The sequence below is a fragment of the Budorcas taxicolor genome, chromosome 20 (assembly GCF_023091745.1).
Source record: "Budorcas taxicolor isolate Tak-1 chromosome 20, Takin1.1, whole genome shotgun sequence".
Classification (NCBI taxonomy): Eukaryota; Metazoa; Chordata; class Mammalia; order Artiodactyla; family Bovidae; genus Budorcas; species Budorcas taxicolor.
Genome location: NC_068929.1, coordinates 21,271,105 through 21,278,584, shown reverse-complemented (window position 1 = coordinate 21,278,584; position 7,480 = coordinate 21,271,105). Strand labels below are relative to the sequence as shown.

The following is a 7,480-nucleotide window of genomic DNA, read 5'->3' as shown; positions in this document are numbered from 1 at the left end:
ACCCACTCCAGTATTCTTGGGCTTCCCTGTGGCTCAGCTGGTAAAGAATCTGCCCGCAGTGCGGGAGACCTGGATTTGATCCCTGGCTTGGGAAGATCCCCTGGAGAAGGGAAAGACTACCCACTCCAGTATTCTTGGGCTTCCCTGTGGCTCAGCTGGTAAAGAATCTGCCCGCAGTGCAGGAGATCTGGGTTTGATCCCTGGCTTGGGAAGATCCCCTGGAGAAGGGAAAGGCTACGCACTAAAGTGTTCTTGGCCTGGAGAATTCCATGGACTATGCAGTGCATGGGCTTGCAAAGAGTTGGACGCAACTGTGCAACTTTCACTCACTCACAGTGGGCGAACAGGTGGCGTGAGGCGGGAAGGAGGGATTTATATGAAGGTGGAAGAGCAATGTTGTCTCCAAGGGGTCAAGAGGACACAGATCCTCCCTCCCCATCCCTGGGAGTCTGGGAGCAGTGGAGTGAGATGGTGAGAGAACCAGACTCCAAAGGAAGCAGGAAGAGAAAGGAGTGCTCCCCCCACTAAAGTCAAGGGAGGATTTCTCATCATGGAACAGAAGTTTCAGAGGGTGCAATAGGAGTAGGTGTTGGTGGAGCAAATGAGACAGGCTGGAGGTGAGTCTGTGGGGAAAGAGGGCATACTGCCCACACTCAGGGCTCACCCCTCTGCACCACGGGTGTGCTGATATCAAATGCCCTATTGGGTGGGTTGTGGAATAAATGTTGTAAGCATAGCTGACATTTTTTTTAATAGAGTGTACAAATGTCTTTTCATTGAAAAACACAAAATATGTTATCTGTGGGCGTGCACCATGACAGCTGTAAACCATCACACGCTTTGTCAGCTGATACCCCTAACTGAAACCTGTAACCTTTTCTTTGGTCTTATTTTTTGTTTTTTCAAGTGATTTCTCTGAAGTTACTGGTGAGAAACGCAGCTCTGAGAACACCCCACCTCCACACCGCCTCCACACCACCTCCACCCACTCTGGCCATGCAGGATCCGCCCCCTCTTCAGTATCTTTGCTACAACTTCTGCTCTGTTTCACACAGCAGGAGCAGGCGTGAGGCAGCTCTCAGGACCTTAGTAGGGCTGGTGATGCTTTTTTTTTTTTTATTCTAGTCATATCTCCAAGCAGTGCATCACCACCAGCTTCTGAATTGGTTTTGACAAATGTTCTCAGCTGTCAAGTATCCTTCTAACTGTCATTTTGGGCAAGGTTATGTTATTGCAGACATTTTGAATATTTAACAAAAATAATTTCGATAGCAGTTTTTAAAAAGATTTTATTGGATTCGGTGAGTCCGAAGCTGGAATATGCTGAACCCAAGCCAAACCACCTCTTAGGAAGATGCCTTCTTCACAAGCAGCTGGGCAGCATCAGTGCATCTGGAACTCTTCTCATTCATTCCACCCCACATGTTCTACCAGCTTTCAGCAAGCATGGCTGCTGCATCTGATTGTTTTATAGTACGTTCACTCAATCCTTCCCCTTTGTACTCACTGACAGTGACCTTTCTTGATTATGATTTTCAATTTGTGACTCATCACCTTTTCCTTTCAAGAGCAGAGACTCCTCTTTGACCTCAATGACTCACCTTTTCTGAGGCTGAACATCTTCAAGATTTAGGGTCAACTCCTCCTCTCTAAACACCTGCAAAAGCATTTAAAAATGAGTCAATTCCAGGGCTTAGTTTTCCTTTATTATACCAAATTTATTCATAATACATTATGCAGGTGTTTTGATGAGAATCCAGAAACATCTTGAGACACCATATTTCTCTGAAATGTGAGAATTTAAAACCATCGCTGTTCCAGGACAAGTCTTGTGAATAGAGCTTTTTATTGCATTCATTTGCATTATTGTGTTCCCTTCTCAGAACTCCTGTCAATTAACAACAGCTTGATCTTGCAGTTGAGACAGCAGAACCCAGAGAAAATTCACCCTAAGTCCCACACTTCCAAGATGGTGGAGCCAGGACTAGGCCCAGTGTTCTCTCTGCTAGATCATTCTGCCTTCTCAGAATTAAGGACAGATCAGACAATAAGCTTATTCCTGATCGGGGGTGTGACAGGTTCGAGCTGGAGGGGCCCCCTCTCTATACCTATTTCAACTCCACCTTCCTAGATATTCAGTAGATGTATCTAATTAGGAAAAATGCAAATTATTTGACTGTGTACCTATAAATATTATCCCTGGAAAGAAAAGGAACATTTGGTAAATGTGAAAAAAAAAATGGGGAAAATTTGCATGTTATCCTTGTGTAGGGGCCATATTAATCTTCTCTGTATTGTTCCAGTCTTAGGACACATGCTGCCAAGCAATCTTCAGGCTCTTTTAAAATGAACATATTATAAGAGAAAATACTAGAGTATATCACATATGGTAAAGATAACTATTGTTTTATGAGATTTGTGTTAGTTGTGCATATCTGTAGATACTGTGGGTGATGATGTAAAATTTATTCCATACTGTGGATTGTGCTAACGAATGTTGAAAAGTCACAGGTACGGCAGAAAGATCATTAGAGAGTGGCTTCAATGACTTGATTCCAGTCATTACTCTGCCAATAACCACCTGCATGAGCATGGCCAAGAAACTTATACCCTCAGGGCTTCCACTTCCTTATCTTTAAAACAAGCAGGTCCAACTACATGTTTTTGAGATCCCTTCCTCTAAGATTGTATCATTCTGGCAATTCTTTCATGGTACCAGCGAGACACAAAAGCCTTCCGAATGAGAACGGTGGGTGGAGGGCGGTGGCTGGAGCAGGAAGTTGACACGAGCCAGGTGCAGCCACCCAACTTTGCCCACAGCAGCTGCTGCCCTGGTGCTCACTATTGCTGCTCGTCATCTTTGCTGGTAGCACCCCGACATGCTGCTGCCACAAGGGTGTGAATGATCACCACGGCTGAATCCAAGTTGGAGCCTGTGGGCAGCCGTGGAGGCGAGAACTGCCAAACACACACACCTGGTGCCACCCTTGGCACTGCTGGGTGCTCCGAAGCTGTTCTTGATGACAAGCATGGTGAACATTCTGAGGCGGGAGCAAAGAAAACGCAGCGTAAATAGAACAAGTTGAAACTGAGGAGCCATTTTCCCTTTACAGCTGACATGGAGTAACAGAGACCTTCCTTAGAAAAGAAGAAGGAAGGGGAGCAATTTCAGAAGATACATAGTGTAAAATGCTTAGTTTGACTGCTTTTCTGGTGCAAACAAGTACTTCATTTTGTGTAAAGAACGGGGACCTGTTATCACTTTTTACTCATTTGATGCATAAGATGCAAAGTTGATTTCATGGTGGAGAATGACCCAAGAGGTTGCTTGCTTTCCCTTAATAGAGAAGACATCTTTGACACTGGCACACAGGATCCGTACACACACACACACACACACGAGAGCTGATAAATGTATTAAAGGCATAAATTATTTAATGGTCCTGTGACAACATGCACTGCAATAGGAAATAAGATGCATCAGTGTGATAGGCATGCATATGTAGAAATTAGGGGAGTATTTTATTTTTTTTCCTCAGGTAGCAACATGCCAGAAAACATTCTGCCTTTGAAGAACAAGGTACAAAGATGTTCCGACAACTGAGGGTTATAGTTCTGCACCATTGCTTATCATGCACTGCATTTGGAAATAGGGCCTGGAGTAGACAGTCACCTTCCCCAGCCTGGATTTCTTTAGCACCGTCCCACTGAGCGTCATCTGCTGGGTAAGACTTAACAAGATGTGTCTGTTGGCCTGCACAAGACCTGGCTGACTTGAGCCCTGCGTGTCAGGAAGCAGATCAAAAGTGGGCTTTGTGGTGGTCGAACCCTGTGTACTTTTAAATAAATAAATGAATAATTTAACTCATTTTAGAATTTGCAGAGGGCACTGAGCTGACAGCTCTGGGGCCCAAGGCCTGACTGCTGCCCAGGTGCATCATGGGTATGAACATGGAAATGACCCGGTCCAGCCCCACAGAGGCACCTCTTACTGTCACAGCTGTCACTCCAGCTAGACTGAGGAGGAAAGACGTCCTAGTGCTTGGTCCCGGCCTGATCCTGGCTCTGCAGGAGGACCTGCTGGACAGGGTGGGGAGGAGATGCAGTTGCTAGACTCTCCTTTTATTTTTTTTTATTTTATTTAAAAAATTATTTTTTTATTTGGCTGTGCTGGGTCTTTGTGAACTTCCCAGGTGGCTCAGTGGTGAAGAAGCGACCTACTAATGCAGGAGACATGGGTTCGATCTCTGGGTAGGGAAGATCCCCTGGAGAAGGAAGTGGCAACTCATTCCAGTATTCTTACCTGGAGAATGCCAGGAACAGGTGAGCCTGGTGGGCAACAGTCCATGGGATCAGAGTTGGACACAATTGAGCAACTAACACTTTCACTTTCATTGGTACCAGGTGGCTGACTCAAAACTCCTACTTTCTGTTCAGGGATACAGGATAATATCAAAACAGAATAATTGCTTCCAAGGGTTATTTACATCACTGTGTATCACTTTTGGAGAAGGCAATGGCACCCCACTCTAATACTCTTGCCTGGCAAATCCCATGGACGAAGGAGCCTGGTGGGCTGCCGTCCATGGGGTCGTGAAGAGTTGGACATGACTGAGCGACTTCACTTTCACTTTTCACTTTCATACATTGGAGAACGAAATGGCAACCCACTCCAGTGTTCTTGCCTGGAGAATCCCAGGGACGGGGGAGCCTGGTGGGCTGCCGTCTATGGGGTCGCACAGAGTCGGACACCGACTTAGCAGCAGCAGCAGCAGCAGTATCACTTTTGGGCTTCCCTGGTAGCTTAGCTCATAAAGAATCTACCTGCAATGCAGGAGACCCTGGTTCTATTCCTGGGTCAAGAAGATCCCCTGGAGAAGGGATAGGCTACCCTCTCCAGTATTCTTGGGCTTCCTTGGTGGCTCAGGTGCTAAAGAATCTGCCTCCAATGCAGGAGATCTGGGTTTGATCCCTGGGTTGGCAAGATCCCCTGGAGAAGGCTACCCACTCCAGTATTCTTGCCTGGAGAATCCCATGGACAGAGAAGCCTGGTTGGTTACGGTCCACGTCAGCCTTGACGTATTCCTTTCCCTATTTGGAGCCAGCCTGTTGTTCCATGCCCAGTTCTAACTGTTGCTACCTGATCTGCATACAGATTTCTCAGGAGGCAGGTCAGGTGGTCTGGTATTCCCATCTCTTTCAGAATTTTCCACAGTTTGTGGTGATCCACACAGTCAGAAGCTTTAGCATAGTCAATAAAGCAGAAATAGATGTTTTTCTGGAACTCTCTTGCTATTTTGATGATCCAGTGGATGATGGCAATTTGATTTCTGGTTCCTCTGCTTTTTCTAAAACCAGCTTGAACATCTGGAAGTTCATGGTTCATGTATTGTTGAAGCCTGGCTTGGAGAATTTTGAGCATTACTTTACTAGCGTGTGAGATGAGTGCAATTGTGCAGTAGTTTGAACATCCTTTGGCATTGCCTTTCTTTGGAATTGGAATGAAAACTGACTTTTTCCAGTCCTGTGGCCACTGCTGAGTTTTCCAAATTTGCTGGCATATTGAGTGCAGCACTTTCACAGTATCATCTTTCAGGATTTGAAATAGCTCTACTGGAATTCCATCACCTCCACTAGCTTTGTTTGTAGTGATGGTTCCTAAGGCCCACTTGACTTCACGTTCCAGGATGTCTGGCTCTAGGTGAGTGATCACACCATCGTGATTATCCGGGTCGTGAAGAACTTTTTTGTATAGTTCTTTTGTGTATTCTTGCCACCTCTTCTTAATATCTTCTGCTTCTGTTAGGTCCATACCATTTCTGGCCTTTATTGTGCCCTAGACACTCCTTTTGTATAGGTGACTGGGAGGTTTAAGAAATGAATACCTTTCTGGTCATGAGCCACCATGGCTGGATTTAAAGGCATGAGTCTAATATGGGACGTGGGTGTAGCAACCTCTTCAATGACTACGTCTACTTCCAGATGACAAAGACAAACAGTACAATCCAGAACCAACACAAAAATACTTCCAAAGTCCTAATGACAGGAAAAAAAAAAAGTCCAGCCCATGCTCACCAAGTGGCTATTTTTGTCTGTGGGCTGGGCTGGGGAGACGCTCTTCGTACGGCTGTCACTGGGCCCGGCCGTCTGACTGGAAGTTTTGTGACCTGGCAAGGGGATGGCTATATTTGGCCTCTGGAAGGGAAGTTGCTGAGATAGGGCAGCTTTGGATCATAGGGTTTGAGCCCATGCCAGAGGGAGGGAAAGCCACTTACCCAGCTGAGCAAGCCAGTGGGACAGCCCAGCTGACCTGTTTGGCAGGGTCACAGGGAGGTCTACAGGGGAACACTCCACACTGTTGCTGGGGGAACTCACCACAGCCCCACGAGTCTGCTATCCCTGGCTGAGCCGGCCAGGAGGGCTGGCATGGGCTCAGCTAACAGCACCCGCAAAGCGGGGTTTGATTCAGGCCGCCTGTTCTGCTTCACTGAGCTCGCGGCAGTCTAGGCTGCCTCTTGGTATTCATGTAAGTTTCTCTCTTGTTTACTAGTTACTATTCACATGCCTTGTGTTTGCAAATAGGCTCCTCAGTGGTAAAGAATCCACCTGCAATGCAGGTGACCTGGGTTTGATCCCTGGGTCGGGAAGATCCCCTGGAGGAGGGCATGGCACCCCACTCCAGTATTCTTGCCTAGATAATCCCATGGACAGAGGAGCCTGGTGGGCTACCGTCCATGGGCCGCAAAGGGTCAGACACGACAGAAGCGACGACTTAGCACACAGCCGTCACCAGTGTTTGCTACAAGATCATGAGTGCTTTGGTTTTACCTTTATGATCCACACGGCTTCCCCACACAAGGATGTTTCAAATGTCAAATGCGTGCTGGATTGTCCTGTCCTTTTATGCTTTGGGTTATGTATATATAAAATATTAAATCTTCAGTTGGGTTATAAAACAAGAATGACACTCGAGTCATGATAGAAAAACAAGATTATTGTTTATGAATATACCACTAAAATATGCATTTTGTAAGGCTCATTGATTTATTTCCAATTGGAGAAACCACACAGACATACAAAATGGTTCATTTGATATTCATTATAGCTCCTTAGTGCTTTTATTAGAAGTGCCCATGGTGCCAATGGCAAGGTTGATGTTTTCAGGGCTTGAATCAATGCCTGAAACTCATCAATCCTTATAGGCAGTTTTGGTTTAAGGTATTCTGATGATTTTATGAAATGTTTTACCCTATTAAAGAGCCATAACTTTAACTGTGATGCAGGGCAGGCACACAGTAGATGATAAATGGCTTTGTGTAAGAGATTTCAAATTTGTCAAATCTGCATTAAATAACTATATTTGAAATCGGTTAGAAGGTTGGGTGAATTCTCCAGGTGAAAATGACATTTGTTTTATGGATCCCTCCAAAACAATTCCCCCAGAGTTTTCACTTGAATAAATCACATTTGAGTTCAGTGC

The 7,480-nt window shown here is 45.6% G+C and overlaps 1 pseudogene; it reads right to left on the bottom strand.

The window, feature by feature from the left end:
- Positions 1-2,233: 2,233 nt before the first annotated feature.
- On the bottom strand, positions 2,234-2,328 carry LOC128066302 (uncharacterized; annotated as a pseudogene).
- Positions 2,329-7,480: the final 5,152 nt, after the last annotated feature.